This window comes from Nicotiana tabacum, chromosome 11 (genome assembly GCF_000715075.1).
Source record: "Nicotiana tabacum cultivar K326 chromosome 11, ASM71507v2, whole genome shotgun sequence".
Lineage (NCBI taxonomy): Eukaryota > Viridiplantae > Streptophyta > Magnoliopsida > Solanales > Solanaceae > Nicotiana > Nicotiana tabacum.
Genome location: NC_134090.1, coordinates 125,017,879 through 125,040,094, shown reverse-complemented (window position 1 = coordinate 125,040,094; position 22,216 = coordinate 125,017,879). Strand labels below are relative to the sequence as shown.

Sequence of the window (22,216 nt, the reverse complement as noted above, 5' to 3'; positions counted from 1 at the left end):
TTTCATTATTTTAATGAAGATTTCAACGTCATCTAAAACACGTCTTTGGACCACGCCAATGAAATGCACCTGCAGTCCGAGACATATTTTATTTAACATTGTTAAGATTTGGATTTGGGTCACATGAAATGCACACCCGAGTTTAAGGAAATTAATTTAAATAGCGTGTCATGACCCAAACCGAAGGGCCGCGACGGGCACCCGGTGCCTTACTCAGCCGAGTACCAACGTAACATATATTTCTTATCATGTTGCCATGAGTAAATGAGCCAGAAAACCGGTCATAAGATAACAAGAATAAAACATAAGGAAATAGTCAACATATGAAGACCCAACATGATATACAAACTAATAATTGTGACATACGGGCCTATAAGGCCGACATGACCATTAGTAAACTCGAAACATAGGCCGACAAGGCCATACAATTATCCATACACCTGACATATGTCTACAAGCCTCTAAGAGTACATAGAATCATAAAGGTCGGGACAGGGCCCCGCCATATCAATCAATACATATCCAAAGCATACTGACCAAATAGGCAACTACGGAGCAAGTGGAGTGCACCAACACCTTCGCTGAGTTGATAGCCTACTAGGAGGACTGTCAACCTATCAATCGGGACCTGCGGGAATGAAACGCAGCGTCCCCAGGCAAAAGGGACGTCAGTACGAATAAAGTACCGAGTATGTTAGGCAGGAAAGCATAGACAAGAATAGTAATGTAAAGAGAGAGATAGAGGAGATATAACCTGTAACATTTGAGTGCCTTTTGGGGCTATGATATGAAATGCATAATACATATATATACATAAACTTTTTAAAACATTCGCCTCTGTGGGAATCATCATCATCATATCGTACCCGGCCTCAAAGAGGACTCGGTAAAAGCGTACCCGACCATCATAAGGTTCGGTAGAATCGTACCCGACCACATGGAGCTCGGTAAACCAACTGATTAGTGGTTGCACAATAGGTGTCGTACCCGGCCGACTATAGCGCGGCTCGGTAGAGTAAAATAGATACATATATATAATGCATGCTCAACTCATGGAATCACCTTCTAAACCTTTTGGAGTGACTTAAAAGCATTATGGACATCCATACCCTCAATATGAACCTTAGTAGGATTCAAGGATCATACACACTTGCTTAGAATAATTTTATAAGGAAAGAACAACATGGACAACCTTAGTTGCTAGGAGTAGATCCGTTATGAAATAGCGTATTCATTTCACTTTAGATCATGCCAAAAGAAAGAATAAAGTGCCTTAACATACCTTAAACCCGTTGAGTCCCTAATCCCTTCAAAGCAACTCTTCAAACAAGTCAACTCAATCTATCATAGTATAAGGAGATTCAAAATCTGTGCTGAGCAAAGGCTAAGTCTATAACTTAATCTAGTAGCTCGTTTACGTAAATTTGGACAACATCTACCTTGTAACAAGGGCATCCTCCAATACCATATACCAACAAAAATTACCAGAGAAATCCATCAATACATAATTATCAATATCAAGACATCATATAACAACAACAAGTCACAACTACATTACGACGAGCGGCAAGCTCCGATTGGAATCCGTATACCCCTTATCAATCCTTATAGACTTCTTACTTCAACATAAAAGTATCATTAACATGATAATGAAGTCATTAATCAATGATTCCATCCTTATACCATATATTTATAACAACGAAAATAATCCACAACTTCAATTATCCTCAGTTAGCAACTTTATTCACTAGTTCATGTCTAGCCCATCCATTTAACTTAATAAATATCAAGATAACCTTAGGAACAAGCAAGATCACAATATACATACCTTATACAGTAACTTCAAGTCAAAATCCAAGTTATATTCAGTTTACAACAACCCTTAATAGCAATACAACACCATAGAAGTGACTTAAGCTAATCCAAGTATTATCTTGTAGTTTATCATCCTAACAACTTAACCAACATACAATAAAGATTAAGGACAATTAGTAGGATGTTATACTCACCTTATAAAGCAGCAACAACTTGGAATTTCATCCAAATACAGCCCACAACAATCCTCAATGACAACACAACCTCAAAGAGGTGTTGTTCTTCACTAGAACTAAGTTTTGATATTGAAATATGGTGTAATCACGTCAAACCCTTGAGGTATATGTTTACGAGGGTTAGGAGAGGTTTGGAGACGAATCTTAGTTGAAAAATGAGCAAAAATAGGCGTCCAAATCGTTTATAAATTGAAGTAGGTCAACCACCGCCTAAGTGGGTCCCATTGGGAGCTGCTTATGCGGTCTCGCGAAAACGCGAATATCTCTCTACTCCGATGTCATATTGATAAACGGTTTAATGAGTTAGAAACTAGACTCGTAGACCTTAAATTTGGTAGGTAGAAAACCCCATGATTCCAAGTATATTTGGATAAATTCTCAAATATATTTGACCTAAATTCCAGCAAATTTATGAATGTAACTTGTGATGACCTTTGCCAACTCTTGTTCCACAACTTGCTGGCCTTCAAAATGTAGAAAATGAATATCATACGACTAAAATAACTCATAGAATAACCTCCTTATCATGTTAATAACCCTAGTCTCACCCCAAAGTACATGTTATAACATTCGAAACTTGTCGACTTTCGACGAAACTTATTTTCTTCAATTGGTTTAGCTTCTAAGATTTCCAACCCTCTTGGTACTCGTTATTCATGATCTTAAATATTTGTAACCTCCAAGGTAACATGATTAACTTACTTTATTTGCTTCGAAATATAATCTCATTTTCGAGCTTACATCAATGACTTACGACGTACTCTCACATATGAAAACTTGGGGTGTAACATCATTCCCCCCTTTGGAACATTCGTCCTCGAATGTTGACTGATGTGCTTATCAGTTTCATAAACTATGGCTCTTACGAATACTTAATGCTCATCTTTCCATATAAGCAACTGTTTTGTGAATAAATCCAAAGGCTTGGGCATTCCCCCCTTTTAGGCCTCTTTGTCACACCATGACATGTGGTTTGAATTCTTCCAACATCGTAACATTTGATACCTTATGTCATGCAGTATGTACGACTGTGTCCTTGTATGAGCGCCTAGTAACTCATCTTCTCTTTTTCCTCCATCTTTTAGCCAATCTCTAAGCCTCACTTTATGAACATATACAGAATTATGACAAGCTGTCCCTCTAGGCTTCTATAGGTGTACTGATGTCTTTCGCTTGGTACTTTATCGAACTTAAGACTATTTCTATCTCTTGTTTCATAGCCTTGTATATCTATCCTTATGGATTTACTACATCTAGGTAGGTTATAATATACCATAAATCTTACTTCGGTTTATTATTACTGAGGTTTGCTACCCAACTCCAGGTTACTCTCTCGCTGCTTATCCTATATGTATAAATCTAAGTCCTTTAGTGCTTCCTCATTATTATTCATCTAAGAATAACAAACAAATCTCATCTCGAACTTTGGAACTTGTACCCATCTATTGTTTATTCACCTTAATATTGATCTATAATCTATCACTGATAACTTGCAACCTCTTACGTAATACATTGTCACTAGGGCTCACATCTTATCGGGAAACATATGAAGTGATTTTCCTGATCCACCTAGGGATAATACTATACTTCAATAACCGTATTTCATTGCATCCCAACGCGATTCATCTTATGGGGGTATTCTAATCCCGTGCAATTAATGAAATCCCTTTCTCGTTAAATCATTACTCAATCAAAGGCCTAAGAATCATCCTCTTATCTATCACAATTACACCCTTATTCTACCGCCACGGCAGCATTCCATCTCTTCTAAATGCACCTAGTCTCAGACTCCTCTGTGTTCATTCAGGTTGTACCGAGCTTTTTATTACATATGGAAATCATCAGCTCCCTTATTTTGATGGGTTTAATCCCGAGGACATACATATTCTCGTCACCTTCTCACTCACATTTTCATATCCTTACTCCTATCTACCTAAAACCTTGTTGCTCTACAGTAATTTACCTTAGGACCTACACCGATCTATTTATACTACTACCAACCTTCCTTTAACTTGCTAGCACCATAAATTTCCTTTCGTGCCTTCTCAGTTGCCCTTAAATGTAAGCAATTACTTTTGCTGGTCATTCTATCACTTGTTGCATGAATACTTGGCTTGTTTTTTTGCCCACGAATACTATAATTTCTTGTACCTCATATGATCTCAAACATCACCTTTGATAGCTTTTTTTTACCATTCATTAGCCATGATAGGTGCCACTTTCTTATGGAGTGTATACAATATTGTAGTGAGACTGTTGTTACTGGATCATTTACTCTCTAGCTCACTATGCTTAGGTGGAAACCTTCTTCCTTATTTCCTCAGCTAGTCTTTCATTGTAGTACTTAGGGAGACCTTCTGGCTCTTGTAAATTTGCGAGCCTGATATATCGTACACCCGAAGGTGATTTTCGTTATTCTTACTCGCCCATAATAATCCTTAGTTACATAAATTTATGTCTTTGTGCTCGTAGGGTTACTTCTAAGCTCAAATTTTTATTGTCTCCTTAGTGGCACTCTCTCTTATTTTCATAAACCTTAAAAATGGTACCTTTAACTGCCTCAACTCCTATCTGAATTTTTTTTCAAATGATTGTGATCTCGTATCTGCGAGACTGAATTCACTATGCTGCGATTCACTACATTTATCTTGCATGATCTATTAATTTATCTGTGACCTCTTGTCTAGCCATAACTGGGTTCTTCCTGAATCAACTACTAATTACTCGTTGGTCCATTCTCATATATATATATATTCTGCATAATCCCTCTTGGGATATATCCTTTGTCTTAACTTATCTCTCGCCATTAGCTCCTGATGTATCAAGTGTCCATTCACACTTATTTATCAATAACATCCTGGCCGGAAACTTTTACTGCCCCTCTCTGGTGTCGTGCTTGTATAATGTTCTGGAGTCACAACATATCTGCAGGAACTGAATAAATGCAACATCATCCCTTTCTCCTTTTTACCACATTCTTCCTTTACCATTCCATAGTTAACTGAACCGCTTAACTTCGACTTAATACCATATCACACCATATTCCCCCCCCCCCTTCAGGGGAGTACTAAGATTTAGTACTACGACGATCTACCTATAGTTGTTTTACCTCTTCATCTTTGGTGTATTTTCACATTATCAATGAACCTTAATCACCTTATGGTAACCATCTGTACCAGGGATAACTAAATTTCTTACTCACGAAGGTGACACCTACGGTAACTGGCACACTTAGTCCCTTAAGATTAACTCTTCTCAGAGTGCTTGCTTTAGGTAAGCGACTTCCTAAATAACCTTTAAAGGTTATTCGTCTGTTGTCTATTCTATTATTGTTGGAGCACGATCTTTGAAATTCTCACGATGTCGACCATTATCAAATCCTCCGGTCCCTAATTCATGTTCGGTTTTATCTTGTTCACCAGCCCATACTGATTTTTATTACTTAGGGGTCTAACCTTTCCTCCTGGTAATCACGTTAAAGTCACCAACTCATCTCTCGAAATAAGAATATGACTTTATGGCTTATACTCTTTTATTGCCTTAAGGCTTGTCACCTCTTGTATTTTCCTTCACTTGACTATAGACTCTGTCATCGTGTCATATTTTGATTTACTGTTATCACCCCTATATCACATCTTACTCATGATGCTTTATTTATTTTCTTCTTATTCTCCGGATAATATGTTTTTGTCGATCACTTTATTCTGAAAACTTCAACAAAAAGTTCTTTCCCTTTAAGCTCCCCTAGATTCATCTCACTGGCTCTTTGGAATGCCTAACATTTTTTTTTACTCGGGTCTAGAGTCATACTAAGGTAAATATTTGTGCATTCTAGGATCCCACTGCCTATCTTCTGAAATTTTTTAATATTCCAGTATTCGTATCTGATTGTACTACTCTAGAGTTCACCATCTGGGTGTCTTAGAAGGAGATCTATTACCACATTTGCACCATCTTTCGGAAACGTTAGTTAATGATAACAACCCATCCACAATTTTTGGGTTACTCTAACTCCAACTGGATCCTGATATCTCATCTTTCTCTTAAATAATATCTGTTAGCTCCCATAGAACATAACTGAGATGGGTGTGCCCAATTGTACTTACCTCTGTCATTGATGAAGGTACCAAAATGCTTATATTTCTCTGCCTAATTTGAAAATATTGATAATCTTCGTTATCTGGGTGCCTCGTACCCCTCTTCACTTTACTTCTTTTACTTGTTAAAACTTGTATCTAGCTTCTGAATTCCTCATAGATTTTCACCATATTCGTGAATAGATATATGTGCCTTAAGGCTCCTTATTAAGAAGCATACACATCTTAGTACACACATGATCTGTTGAAGACCTCATATTTACTCATCATAAGCATGATGTGAAATCGAGTTCCTCTGACTCAACTCTTCAACATCCACATGCAATCTCTTACCAACTGTCTTTGTGGATGTAGGTATCGTTGTATTACGACTAAAGTCGAATTTAGGAGTTTGAATTCTTACAACTGAGCTCTACTGCACGATCTAGAGTAAGAAGAAAGAGTGACAGACCTAAATGCCCTGTAGCCTCCTGCTTATAAGTGTGGTGCACAACACACCCATAAACAAGACTCTACTAGACACGGCTTGTAGACTCCCTAGGACAGAACTGCTCTGATACCACTTCTGTCACGACCCAAACCGAAGGACCGCGACGGGCACCCGGTGCCTTACTCAACCGAGTACCAATGTAACATATCTTTCTTATCATGTTATCATGAGTAAATGAGCTAGAAAACCCGTCATGAGATAACAAGAATAAAACATAAGGGAATAGTCAACATATGAAGACCCAACATGATATACAAACTAATATATGTGACATATGGGCCTATAAGGCCGACATGACCATTAGTAAACTCGAAACATAGGCCGACAAGGCCATACAATTATCCATACACCTGACATATTTCTACAAGCCTTTAAGAGTACGTAAAATCATAAAGATCGGGACAGGGCCCCGCCATATCAATCAATACATATCCAAAGCATACTGACCAAATAGGCAACTCCGAAGCAAGTGGAGTGCACCAACACCTTCGCTGAGTTGATAGCCTACTAGGATGACTGTCAACCTATCAATCGGGACCTGCGGGAATGAAACGCAACGTCCCCAGGCAAAAGGGACGTCAGTACAAATAAAGTACCGAGTATGTTAGGCAGGAAAGCATAAACAAGGACAGTAATGTAAAGAGAGAGATAGAGGAGATACAACTTGTAATATCTGAGTGCCTCTAGGGGCTATGATATGAAATTCATAATACATATATATACATAAAATTTTTAAAACATTCAACTCTGTGGGTATCATCATTATCATATCGTACCCGGCCTCAGAGAGGACTCGGTAAAAGCGTACCCGACCATCATAAGGTTCGGTAGAATCGTACCCGGCCACATGGAGCTCGGTAAACCAACTGATCAGTGGTTGCACAATAGGTGTCGTACCCGGCCGACTATAGCGCGGCTCGGTAGAGTAAAATAGATACATATATATAATGCATGCTCAACTCATGGAATCACCTTCTAAACCTTTTGGAGTGACTTAAGAGCACTATGGACATCCATACCATCAATATGAACTTTAGTAGGATTCAAGGATCATACACACTTGCTTAGAATAATTTTATAAGGAAAGAACAACATGGACAACCTTAGTTGCTAGGAGTAGATCCGTTATGAAGTAGCGTATTCATTTCACTTTAGATCATGCCAAAAGAAAGAAGAAAGTGCCTTAACATACCTTAAACCCGCTGAGTCCCTAATCCCTTCCAAGAAACTCTTCAAACAAGTCAACTCAATCTATCATAGTATAAGGAGATTCAAAATCAGTGCTGAGCAAAGGCTAAGTCTATAACTTAAGCTAGTAGCTCGTTTACGTAAATTTGGGCAACATATCCCTTGTAATAAGGGCCTCCTCCAATACCATATACCAACAACAATTACTAGAGCAATCCACCAATACATAATTATCAATATCAAGACACCATATAACAACAACAAGTCACAACTACATTACGACGAGCGGCAAGCTCCGATTGGAATCCGTATATCCCTTATCAATACTTATAGACTTCTTACTTCAACATAAAAGTATCATTAACATGATAATGAAGTCATTAATCAATTATTCCATCCATATACCATATATTTATAACAACGAAAATAATCCACAACTTCAACTATCCTCAATTAGCAACTTTATTCACTAGTTCATGTCTAGCCCACCCATTTAACTTAATAAACATCAAGATAACCTTAGGAACAAGCAAGATCACAATATACATACCTTATACAGTAACTTCAAGTCAAAATCCAAGTTATATTCAGTTTACAACAACCCTTAATAGCAATACAACACCATAGAAGTGACTTAAGCTAATCCAAGTATTATCTTGTAGTTTATCATCCTAACAACTTAACCAACATACAAGCAAGATTAAGCACAATTAGTAGGATGTTATACTCACCTTAGACAGCAGCAACAACTTGGAATTTCATCCAAATACAGCCCACAACAATCCTCAATGACAACACAACCTCAAAGAGGTGTTGTTCTTCACTAGAACTAAGTTTTGATATTGAAATATGGTGTAATCACTTCAAAACCTTGAGGTATATGTTTAGGATGTTTAGGAGAGGTTTGGAGACGAATTTTAGTTGAAAAATGAGCAAAAATAGGCGTCCAAATCGTTTATAAATTGAAGTAGGTCAACCACCGCCTAAGTGGGTCCCATTGGGAGCTGTTTGCGCGGTCTCGCGAAAATGCGAATATCTCTCTACTCCGATGTCGTATTGATGAACGGTTTAATGCATTAGAAACTAGACTTGTAGACCATCAACTTGGTAGGTATAACACCCCATGATTCCAAGTATATTTGGAGAAATTCTCAGATACATTTGACCTAAATTTCAACAAATTTATGAATGTAACTTGTGATGACCTTTGCCAACTCTTGTTCCACAACTTGCTTGCCTTCAAAATGTAGAAAATGAATATCATACGACTAAAATAACTCATATAATAACCTCCTTATCATGTTAATAACCCTAGTCTCACCCCAAAGTACATGTTATAACATTCGAAACTTGTCGACTTTCGACGAAACTTATTTTCTTCAATTGGTTTAGCTTCTAAGATTTCCAACCCTCTTGGTACTCGTTATTCATGATCTTAAATATTTGTAACCTCCAAGGTAACATGATTAACTTACTTTATTTGCTTCCAAATATAATCTCATTTCCGAGCTTACATCAATGACTTACGACGTACTCTCACGTATGAAAACTTGGGGTGTAACATAAGGCCTATGTATCCATTTTCAAGTTTGCGAGGGCCATGGAAAATTCACTTTATGGCACACCTCGATTTCTAAAGAGTAAAAATTAATTAAGTGAGGGATATGGGTTTTGAGATTTTATTTGGCATGACACGCCTCGACTCTTATTTCAAAGGGCTTTATTATTCGAAGTTGTTATAATCGGGTTACATGAAATGTACCCCCGAATTGAGATTTACGTATCGTAACCATGCCACGGAAACCGTACCCATGGCCACGATAATTTAATTACTCGTAGTTATGATGTTCGAGACTTAGTGAATTTCCCAAGATTTTGACAATATCCCAACATTCAAACGTTGGCCATCTAAAAAAATGCATTTATATATTAAATGCACGCTAATACACTATAGAACTGATGCCTATACATCATACAAATGCTACATAACTAATTTTATAAGGAATGTCCACTATCCAAACACACTACAGAGAAATCATAAGAAGCCAACTAAACATTTTTCATAGTGAATTTCCAACATTGATAGTACTCTCTGATTTCACACTTCATTTCAAACACATCAAAATACTTCAACAAACACACAAAAGAACGAAAATAGCTATTGAATAATCATGGGAATGAAACAGACGAAAAATGAATAATTCTATACAACTCTTATCTAAACAAATCTGAAATTTATATTATTCAAACAAAATGTAATACCTGATTACAGCAGCACAAAGACAAACGGGGAATATGTCTCTTCAAAATGAATCCGAGTTTAGCTGACTTGCAGCTCCAGAATCGGATGGAGTCGTGACCAAGACCAACGAAACTTCGACTTCAGAACTTGCCGGAAGTCAATGAAACACAGGCAGACCTCGACTCTTCAGCCTCGAAACTCGCTGGAAAGTAAAAAGTGTGTGACTGTGTGTTTGCGTGTTCCGACAGATATGGTGAAGAGAAGACGAAGCAGCGAAATACAAAAGGTCATAAAATCGGCTATTTGTGCGAATCACTTGCTGTAGCAGCAGGTTAGTCAACAAATCAACCGCAGAGACAAAATCTAGCAAAATGCTGAAAATGAAATCGTTTAAGAAGGACAGTAAGTCCCTATCACCATTTTAGGGGAATGATTTGAAATCAAAAAGGTCAAATGCAAGCAGAAATACCAAGTCTTCCATACATTCCTATGGTAGATCCTTCTGTTTTTTTTTTTTGGTTTTTAGATCTAGGATTTTTTTTGTCTTGTGTTGATATTGCTCTAGACATTAGGGAACACGACTGATAGTCTTCTTTGTATTGTTACAGCTGAGGCTTTTTTGGAGAAAGTGTATCGAAGAAGAAGAAACCGAGGCTAGGGGGTCTATGGTTGAAAATGGCGCTCCTCCTCAGACTTTAGAGTCTAGGTCTATTTTATTTGTGTATTTTCAGCTTATTGCTCTTAGGTCCTTTTGGTGTTTTTTATTTATTTTTTGTTTCAAAGAAGAATCTAGAAGGGTCCCTAGGGTTAGGTTGATGGGTATTGTGTATTGGGCTTAAGGAATGAACTAGAAACTTGGGCCTTTATGACTAGCTATGCTTAAAATTAGCTTAATTAACTAAAAATCTATCCATATAGAAATACTATCAAAAATATTAATTAACCCTATTTAAGTGAAAATAATTATTAAAATAAAGACTGGCCGTTAAAATAAAAATATTTTTTTTGTATTTTTCAAGATTAAAAATGACTACAAAACATTAATGAACCTATTTTTTTGTAATTTTCGCTTTCTTGTAATAAAATAAAAGTAAAAGAGTGAAAATTAGTTGAAATAGCTACATTATGCCTAAATTAAATATTTACGTGCTAAAATATAAAAAATCTTGGAAAGGGTCAAAAATCACATGTCTACAGCTGGAATGGCCTTCCTCGGTACTAGATGACTACGGTCAGTGATGTGTATATATTCCAGGATAGATCTTCCTTGGGCTGGATGGATATATACAGTACCGAGTGGTTGAGCACTTGTGAGTGGAGGTACACGGAACATTGTTCATGCTCTCTATGCATTGGTACATAGAGATTCCTGAGCTTTACTTCGTACTGTCCAAATTGTATCTATTCACTGTTGAGTTATATACTTGAACTGCAAGCATGCCTACTTTACTGTATAATTTAATTGTATTGCCTATTGAGGTTTGGATCGTCACTACATATCAGTCCATAGTTTGGACTTGTTATTACTGAGTTGGTGTACTCACGTTACCCCCTGCACCTTGTGTGCAAATCCAAGTATCTCAGGGCACGGTAGCGGCTGTTGCCTATTCCGGTCGCAGACTTCACGGAGATAGCGAGGTAGCTGCTTGGCGATCGCAGTTCCGCTTTTCTCCTTCTCTATCTTCTTATTAGTACATTGTTGTTATTTCTAGACTATTTTGGTCTTGTCTTGTTTCAGAATTATTGTAGCGTTGCTCATGACTTAGTGACACCCGAGGCCGGGCTTGTATTTTTCACTTTGTTTAATTTTTACTTTATATCTTTATCGGATTCCTATTGAAAAATGGTTTTACTTAAGCTTTAAATGAAATGTGGATAATTTTTTAAATGAGTTGGCTGGCCTAGTTTCACGATAGGCGCCATCACGATTGGATTGGTTTTGGGGTCGAGACAAGTTGGTATTAGAGCCTAAGTTACATAGGTCTCACAAGTCATGAGCAGGTTTAATAGAGTCTCGCAAATCGGTACGGAGACATCTCAACTTATCCTCGGGAGGCTACAGAACCTTTAGGAAAAACTTCACATTCTTGAATTCATGTCGTGCGAATCTGTTGACTCTGGTAACTAAACTTATGTTGTTATTCTATTGTCACAGATGGTGAGGACAAGTGTTATCGGTCAGGGCGGACGACCACCAGTACCACCAGTTGGGGCCACTAGAGGTCGTGGATGCGGTCGAGATTGTGGTAGGGACAGGGGGATAGCCCGCACAGCAGCTAGGGCAGCACCTGCTGATTAACCAGCAAACCCAATTCATGATCATGTCCTAGTTGTGGATGCTCCAGTAGGACAAGCTTAGGCACCAGCTATGCCTATTGTTATTCCAGGTCTTCAGGAGACCTTGGCTCAGATCTTGACCGTGTGCACTAGCCTTGCTCATGCGGTCGCAGTTTCTACTACCGCAGCTACTTCTCAGGCCGGGGAAGGCACTCAGACTCCCGCCACCCGTACACCTGAGTAGGTCATTCAGGGACTGCAAACACCGTAGGCACCACCAGCCTAGCCGGTTGGACCTGCTCAGGGTTATGTGGTTCCAGTTATGCCTAATGACGAGCATCGTTGATTGGAGAGGGTTGGTAGACTTCAGCCTCCGACATTCAGTGGTGTAGAGGGTGAGGATGCCCAGGGTTTCTTGGACAAGTGCTAGAGGATGTTACGTACAACGAGTATTCTATAGACCAGTGGGGTCTCATTTACTACTTTTCAGTTTTCTGGAGCTGGCCTTTACTTGGTGGGAGGCTTATGAGAGGCGTAGGCCTGTTGGTGCAGCGCCCCTTACCTAGCATCAGTTCTCCATTCTCTTCCTAGAGAAGTATGTACCGGATTCCCACAGAGAGGAGCTGCATAGGCAGTTCGATCAGCTGCATCAGGGGGATATGACAGTGACGTAGTATAAGATGAAATTCTTTGAGTTTACCCGTCATGTTATCTGGCTAGTTCCCGCGGATATAGAGAGGATGAGGAGGTTCGTTGATGGCCTCACTTATCAGCTACGGATTTTTATGACCAGAGAGAGTATCTAGCACTTGTTTTGAGGAGGTGGTTGACAATTCCATAGAGATTGAGTCAGTTCGCCTCCAGGAGAGAGATGAGAGAGAGGACAAGAGGCCTCGGGGATCTGGTAGTTTTGGTGGTGTTCCTTCGAAAGGTCAGTTTTAGCACGGTAGGGGCCGTCCATTCAGACATGCTCAGCCAGGCCGTTCGGGTCACCGTGGTGGATCATCTTTCCATGGTTCTCATAGTTCACATCAGGGTCACTCATCTCTCAGTTCCCTTCCAGCTCAGAGTTTGACTCAAGCACCATCAGTTCAGGGCTCATCTATGCCTGGTTCTTCTAGTGGGTATCCCGGTGCTCAGGGCTCCCTTCAGTCCCCACTGCCATTTACTGAGAGAGGTTTCTTTCAGTATGGAGATTTCGGTCATATCAAGAGGTTTTGTCCCCGTCTTACGGGAGGTTCATCCCAGTAGAGGAGTCAGCCTTCAACTTCAGCACTAGTTACTTCTCCACCCGCTCAGTTAGCTCGGGGTGAAGGTCAGTCAGCTAGGGGTCGCCCTAGAGGGGGAGGTTGATTAGGTGGTGGTCAGGCCCATTTTTATGCCCTCCCTGCCATACCAGATACTATTGCTTCAGATGTTGTGATTACAGGTATTGTCTCTGTATGCCACATAGATGCCTCTGTATTATTTGACCTTGGTTCCACTTTTTCATATGTGTCATCATATTTTGCTCACTATTTGGATACGCCCCCGCGAGTCTCTTGTTTTATTTGTACGTGTATCTACTCCGGTGGGCGATACTGTTGTTGTGGACCATGTGTATCTGTCTTGTGTAGTGACTATCGGGGGTTTAGATTTTGATATGATATTAGGCATGGATTGGCTATTTCCGTGCCACGCTATTGTGGACTGTCATGGTAAAATAGTGACGTTTGCTATGCCGGGGGTGCCACGGATTTAGTGGCGAGGTTCGACGGATTATGTTCCCAGTAGAATGATTTCATTTTTAAAGGCCCAGCGGATGGTTGAGAAGGGTTATCTTTCTTATTTGCCCTTCGTGAGGGATGTTAGTACAAAGACCCTTCCATTTATTCAGTTCCGGTAGTGAGGGACTTTCCGGATGTGTTTCTTGAAGACCTATCGGGCATGCCGCTGGACAGGGATATTGACTTTGGTATTGATTTGTTGTTGGGCACTCAGCCCATTTCTATTTCATCGTATTATGTGGCACCGGCGGAGTTGAAGGAGTTGAAGGAACAACTTCAGGAACTCCTTGGTAAGGGGTTTATTCGTCCTAGTGTGTCGTTGTGGGGTGCGCCTATTCTATTCGTGAAGAAGAAGGATGGTACCATGAGGATGTGCATTGATTACGGGCAGTTGAACAAGGTTAAAATCAATAATAAGTATCATTTTCCTCGTATTGATGATTTTGACCAGCTTCAGGGAGCGATGGTGTTCTCCAAGATTGATCTCAGTGTCAGGGTATCACCAGTTGAAGATCAGGGACTCGAATATTCTTAAGACGACTTTCAGCACCCGATATGGTCATTTTGAGTTCCTTGTGATGTCTTTTTGGTTGATCAATGCCCCAGCAGTGTTCATGCATTTGATGAACAGCGTGTTTCGGCCTTATCTCGACTCGTTCGTTATTGTATTTATTGATGATATTCTGGTATACTCGCATAGTCAGGAGGAGCACGTGGAGCATTTGAGAGTGGTATTGCAGCGGTTGAGGGAGCAGAAGCTTTATGCAAAGTTCTCCAAGTGTGATTTTTGGCTCAGTTTAGTGGCTTTCTTGGGACATATGGTGTCCAGCGAGGGTATTCAGGTTGACCCAAAGAAGATAGAGGCAGTTCAGAGTTGGCCTAGATCGTCCTCATCCACAGAGATTTGCAGGTTTCTTGGTTTGGCAGGTTTCACCCTTGACCAAGTTGACTCAAAAGGGTGCTCATTTCAGGTGGTCATATAAGTGTGAGGCGAGCTTTCAGAAGCTCAAGACCGCCTTGACCACGACTCTAGTGTTAGTATTGCTATCAGCTTCAAGTTCATATACAGTATATTGTGATACTTCTAGAGTTGGTATCGGGTGTGTGTTGATGCAGGAGGGTTGAGTGATTACTTATGCTTCTCGTTAGTTGAAGCCCCATGAAAAGAACTACCCTGTTCATGATTTGGAGTTGGCTGCCATTGTTCACGTGTTGAAGATTTGAAGGCATTATCTCTATGGTGTATCTTGTAAGGTGTTTACCGATCATCGTAGCCTACAGCACTTGTTCAAGCAGAAGGATCTCAATTTGAGGCAGCAGAGATGGTTGGAGCTGCTAAAGGATTATGATATCACTATCTTGTATCACCCCGGGAAGGCCAATGTGGTGGCCGATGCCTTGAGTAGGAAGGCAGTGAGTATGGGCGGTTTGGCGTATATTCATGTTGGGGAGAGGCCTTATGCAATTGATGTTCAGGGCTTGGCCAATCAGTTTGTGAAGTTGGATATTTTGGAGCCCAGCCGGGTCTTAGCTTATGTGATTTCTCGGTCTTCCTTGTTTGATCGCATCAGAGAGCGCCAGTATGATGACCCTCATTTGTTTGTCCTCAAGGACAGAGTTCAGCATGACAATGCCAGAGATATGACTATTGGTGATGACGGAGTATTAAGGATGCAGGGCCGGATATATGTGCCCAATGTGGATGGGATTCGGGAGTTGATTCTAGATGAGGCTCATAGCTCTTGGTATTCCATCCATCCCGGTGTCGCGAAGATGTATCAGGATTTGAGACAGTATTATTGGTGGAGAATAATGAAGAAGGATATTGTGGGATTTGAAGCTCGGTGCCTCAATTGTCAGCAGATGAAATATGAGCATCAGTGACCGGGTGGCTTGCTTCAGCGGTTAGATATTGCAGAGTGGAAGTGGGAGCGGATCACCATGGATTTTGTAGTTGGACTCCCATGGACTTTAAGGAAGTTCGATGCTATTTGGGTGATTGTGGATTGGCTAACCAAGTCCGTGCACTTCATTCCTGTGTGTACTACATATTCTTCAAAGCAGTTAGTAGAGATTTATATCCGGGAGATTATTTGCTTGCATGGTGTCCCAATTTCCACCATTTCAGATAGAGGTACTCAGTTCACATTGTCATTTTGGAGAGCCATACAGCGAGAGTTGGGTACACAGGTTGAGTTTGGCATAACTTTTCACCCTCAGATTGACGGGCAGTCCGAGCGTACTATTTAGATATTGGAGGACATGTTACGTGTTTGTGTCATTGATTTTAGGAGTTCATGGGATCAGTTTCTACTGCTTGTGGAGTTTGCATATAACAACAGTTATCAGTTGAGTATTCAGATTGCTTCATATGAGGTTTTATATCGGAGACGGTGTACATCTCCAGTCGGTTGGCTTGAGTCGGGTGAGGCTAGGCTTTTGAGTACAGACTTGGTGCAGGATGCTTTGGACAAGGTGAAGGTGATTCAAGATCGGCTTCGTACAGAGCAATCGAGACAAAAGAGTTATGCTGATAGGAAGGTCTGTGATGTGTCTTACATGGTTGAGGAGAAGGTTCTATTGAAGGTTTAACCAATGAAGAGTGTTATGAGGTTTGGGAAGAAGTGTAAATTGAGTCTTGGGTTCATTGGGCCTTTTGAGGTACTTCGGAGGATTGGGGAAGTGGCTTATGAGCTTGTTTTTCCACCCAGCTTGTCGAGTGTGCATCCGGTATTTCATGTTTATATGCCCAGTAAGTATATTAGTGATCCGTCTCATGTTTTGGATATCATCACGGTTCATTTAGACGGTGATTTGACTTATAATGTGGAGCCAGTGGCTATTTTGGAGCGGTAGGTTTGAAAGTTGAGATCAAAGGGTATAGCCTCAGTGAAAGTGCAGTGGAAAGACCGAGGGGGAGATGCAGAGCAGATATCCTCACCTATGTGAAGCTTCAGGTATGTTTCTTGACTCGTTCGAGGACGAACGCTTGTTTAAGAGGGGGAGGATGTAACGACCCGGCCGGTAGTTTCATGAGTTACCACTCTGTTTCCCCCATTTCCGCTTCCTTATGTGTTTATTTGGAAGTTTAAGTTGAAAAATTTAACTGGATGTTGACTTATATGTAGAAGTTCTCGGATGTGAATTCGGATGGTTAAGATAGCTTCATTAGGTGATTTTGGACTTAGGAGCGTGTTCGGAATGTAATTTGGAGGTCCCTGGTAGATTTAGGCTTGAATTGGCGAAATTGGAAATTTGGCATTTTCCAGTCGGTAGTAAAAATCTTGATATCGGGGTCGGAATGGAATTCCAAAAAATGGAATAGGTCTGTTGTATCATTTGTGGCGTGTGTGCAAAATTCCAGGTCATTCGGATGAGGTTTGATAGGTTTTTGGATCGGTTGCGGAATTCGGAAGTTTTGAAATCCTTAGGCTTGAACCCGAGGGTGATTTGGTGTTTCGATTTTGTTTTGAGTATTTCGAAGGTTGGAATAAGTTTTAATAGTGGTATATGACTTGTTAGCATGTTTGGTTGAGGTCCCAAGGGCCTCGGGATAATTTCGGATGGTTATCGGAGAGTTTGAAAATTTGGGAATGTAGCTGAAAATGTTGGTTCTGTCATAACCGCACCTGCGGAGTGGGGCCTGCAGGTGCGAGACCGCACAAGCGAAGGAAGGCCTCAGGTGCGGCCAAGGCCGAGAAGAGTACGAACCGCAGGTGTGGAAAGTGGAGCGCACCTGCGAGACCGCAGGCGCGATAGAGTGACCGCAGAAGCAGTTCTGGTGGATTAAGTGGAAGTTGCAGATACGATGGTCTGGACCACAGATGCGGAAAAATGGGCCACATGTGCAAGATGCTTGGGCAGAAAATATATAAGGTGGACTTCGCGAAATTTGGGTTATTTTTCACCATTCCTATTCGGACATGGAGCTTTTTGGAGGGTTTTGAAGAGGCAATCAAGAGGGTTTTCATTAAGGTGAGTTTCTTGAACCTAAAACTCGATTCTATGGTGATTTTCAGTTGATTAAGTATGAAATTTGTCGGATTTAAGGGTGAAAATTTGAGAAATTAGGGCTTGAAATTGGAGAGTTCAAATTGGTGATTTGAGGGGCCATTTGAGGTTCGATTTTGATGTTCTTGGTATGTATAGACTCGTAGAAGGATAAGGATTCTAGTGATGTAATTTTTATCAAATTTCGAGACGTGGGACCGGGGGTCAGGTTTGGCTAAATTCAAGATTTTTGAGTTAATTTGATAATTTTCGTATGGGTTTCATTCCTTTAGCATATATTGATGATAATATACTGATATTATTTAGATTCGTGGCATTTGGAGGTCGAATCGAGAGGCAAGGACGTCGCGGGCTAGAGTTTTGGCTTGGCTTGAGGTAAGTAATGCTTCCAAACTTGGTTCTGAGGGTTCGAAACCCCGAGCTATGTGTTCTATGATTATTATTGAGGTACTACAAATGCCAAGTGATGGGCGTGTGGGCCTGCACCGTGAGAATCGCGGCCTGGATCATTTCATGGCACCGCTTAGTACTCATTCTTGCCGATATCTATGTTGTGATTATGTGATTTAGTTAATGAGCTGCAAATCATGCTAATTATCATGTTAAGGCTTCACGTTGATACTGTTGAGACCCGAGAGGTCATTTCTTACTGTCATATCATTAGCTTCATTGATATTTTGTACTCAGTTCTGTTCATGCATATTATATCATGCCACAGTCTCGATTATTATTATTTGGCACATCATATCATTGTTCGGGCTAGTATCATGACATTTTGAGCCCGTGTATGTGAGATTGGAGAGTGATGACTGAGTAAGGCCGAGAGCCTGATATTGAGTGACAGTATGGGATCGAGCTGCACGCCGCATTAGGATATTGATTATGCCTTCGTTGGCTTGCTATAGCGTTTGGGCTGAAAGAAGCTCCTATGGAGTCTTTACACCCCCAGTGAGTGCAGTTGATGATATTGAGGGATAGATCTTCCCTGGACATGGATCTTGACTGAAGTATTTATACCTGGATGGATTTTCTCCATAGGGATGGAATGGCCTTCCTCGGTACTGGATGACTGCAGTCAGTGATGTGTATATATTCCGAGATGGATCTTCCCTGGGCCGGATGGACATAAACAGTACCAAGTAGTTGAGCACTTGTGAGTGGAGGTACATGGAACATTGTTCATGCTATTTGTGCATTGGTACATAGAGATTCCTGAGCTTTATACTCCGTACTTTTCAAATTGTATCTATTCACTGTTGAGTTGTATACTTGAACTGCAAGCATGCCTACTTTACTATACAATTTAATTGTATTGCCTATTGAGGTTTGGTTCGTCACACCTTTCAGTCCATAGTTTGGACTTGTTACTTACTGAGTTGGTGTACTCACATTACCCCCTACACTTTTTGTGCAGATCCAGGTATCTCAGGGCACGGTAGAGGCTGTTGACTATTCCGATCGCGAATTTCACGGAGAAAGCGAGGTAACTACCTAGCAATCACAGATCCTCTTTTCTCCTTCTTTATCTTCCTATTAGTACATTGTTGTTATTTCCAAACTATTTTGGTCTTGTCTTGTTTCGGAACTATTGTAGCGTTGCTCATGACTTAGTGAAATGTGAAATGTGAAATGTGAAATGTGAAAAATGATTATACTTAAGTTTTAAATGAAATGTGAATTATTTTGGAAATGAGTTGGCTTGCCTAGTTTCACGATAGGCTCCATCACGACCGGGTCGGTTTTGGGGTCGTGACAAGATTACATTACAAGCTCGAATTCTGAACCTTGAACCAGATGTTCTGGGTTCCAATTCCCCAGCAGAGTCACCAGAGCTGTCACAACTCCTTTTTAAAATGTTGTTCCGCAACTTTTCTTCCTTTTGGGTTCTAGGGATTTTAGGTCTTAGTTCGGTCTAGGAATTAGAGAATGAGATATATAAAAGATGTAGGATTTTGGGGAGGAGAAAATCTGATGGGTTATTAGCTATTGGGCTCAGGTTTGGCCCAATATGGACAAAGTAAGAATTTAGGAGAAACAGTCCAAATTAAAACTTCTTTCCTTTTTTGTGATATTTAATTTTTTTGTTTTATTGATTAATATATGAAAATAAAAATACTACTCCTAAACTTGAATAGCAAGATAAAATACTAATCACTCAAAATTTACTTAACAAACATAATATATTTTTTGGAAAACTTTTTCTTTATTTGTAAATGAAGATAAAGCTTTATATTAAAATGTGACTCTTTTTTAATTGTTTTCAATTTTCTTTAGGTAAAATATGTAAAAGGAGAAACAAGAGCTAAAATGTGTAGATTAAACTTAAAATACATTTACATACTAAAAGGTGATGAAAAACTCAAACATAGTCAAAAAATTAGGTGCTCACATCCAGGGAAGGCCAATGTGGTGGCCAATGCATTAAGTTGGAAGGCAGAGAGTATGGGCAGTTTGGCATATTTACTTGTAACAGAGAGGCCACTGGCCATGGATGTTCAGGCCTTGGCCAATAAGTTTGTGAGATAGGATGTTTTAGAGCCAATCGTGTTATGGCACAATCATCGTTGTTGGAGCGTATCAAGGCTCGCCAGTTTGATGATCCTTACTTGTTGGTGTTGAAAACGGTGTAGCGAGGTGGTTCTACTGAGGTTGTGATTGATGATGATGGTGTTATGTGGCATCAAGACCGGATTTGTTTTCCTAATGTTAATGGGTTGAGAGATTTGATCCTTGAAGAGGCTCACAGCTTGTGCTATTCCATTCACTCGAGTGTCACAAAAATGTACCTTGATTTGAAACAATACTCTTGGTGGCAGAAGATGATGGAAGATATCGTTGGTCATGTCTCTTAGTATTTGAATTGTCAACAGGCGAGTATGAGCATCAGAAATCAGGAGGGTTGATTCAGAGATGGGAGATAACGGAGTGAAAGTGGGAGCGCATCGCTATAGATTTTGTGGAAGACTTGCCACGGACCTTGAAGAAATATGACTCAGTATAGGGTATTATGGACTGGTTGACTAAGTTCGTACATTTCATTCTGTTAGTAACTTCTTATTCATCAGAGCAGTGGGCTCAGATCAACATTCGGGACATTATCCGCTTGCATAGCATTCCCATTTTCATCATTTCTGACCTAGGCACGCAATTCACATTGCATTTTTAGAAAGCACTGCAGTGAGAGTTAGGCATTTAATACTACATAAAAATAATATTAATAACTAAATATACCGACCATTGTCGTTCGAAAAAATGGAGAAATAAAATAGATATAAATTTAAAACAAGATTCTGACCGAAATTGGTCAGAATTTATTATTATTTTTGTAATTTAAAATTAATTTATATATATTTTTCATGGTTGACCAAATGTTTGACTTCATTATTGACCGAAATTGGTCGGTGAACTGGAAAATATTTTCCAGGTTTAACTATCCGACCGATTTCGGTTGAAAATTGTCAAACATTATTTAATTTATCTTGGCGTTATGGCTTCCTGACCACTTAAACTTGTACCGGTTTGTAAAGCCGATACATGAACTTATATTTTTTTCATTTGAACACTTCAACTTGACAGAGTGAACACTAATAAACACTTTCTGTTGAACATGTTCACCAATCGCGCTGACATGGATGCCATGTCACATGTTTGGTCTTTATTAAATGACATGTGGATTTTTTGGTCCTATATTATTTAAATAAAATTGACGTTACATTATCATCTCCAAACATAAAAAAAATCATAAATTTTACCTCTAAGAAACCATTAGTATCAGTAGTCAAAGCTTACAAAGCTATCTATGCTTCACTCAACTAAAGCCCAGCGTTGTTGGCATATGAAATTAACAATTTTTTCACACAGATCTGGATAAATTGCATTCTGAAGAGAGTAATTACCGAATGAAAGAGTCAGAGGAAGAAGAAGAATTAGTGAAGTTAGGAGTAGAGGCGTAAATTCCTTCGTTGCCGCCGTGGACAACAAATGCATTGTCTTTGCTCACGAATTTCTCACCATTGTAGTAATGCACTGAAGCTTCTGTGAAATGGAGCAAACCTAACTACAGTAGGATTACTCCTGAAGCTCCATGGGAAAAT

General features: G+C 39.8%; 1 long non-coding RNA gene across 2 annotated transcripts; it reads right to left on the bottom strand.

Annotated features, from left to right (window-relative positions):
• Positions 1 to 329: 329 nt before the first annotated feature.
• Positions 330 to 10,769, bottom strand: LOC142166361 (uncharacterized). 2 transcript variants are annotated; one of them, XR_012696735.1, is made up of 3 exons: positions 10,089 to 10,769; positions 7,831 to 7,889; positions 330 to 628 (listed from the first exon to the last, which is right to left on the bottom strand). It is a non-coding gene; the product is annotated as an uncharacterized LOC142166361 (long non-coding RNA). The 2 variants fall into 2 exon arrangements; XR_012696734.1 differs by lacking the exon at positions 330 to 628 and adding an exon at positions 6,750 to 7,176.
• Positions 10,770 to 22,216: the final 11,447 nt, after the last annotated feature.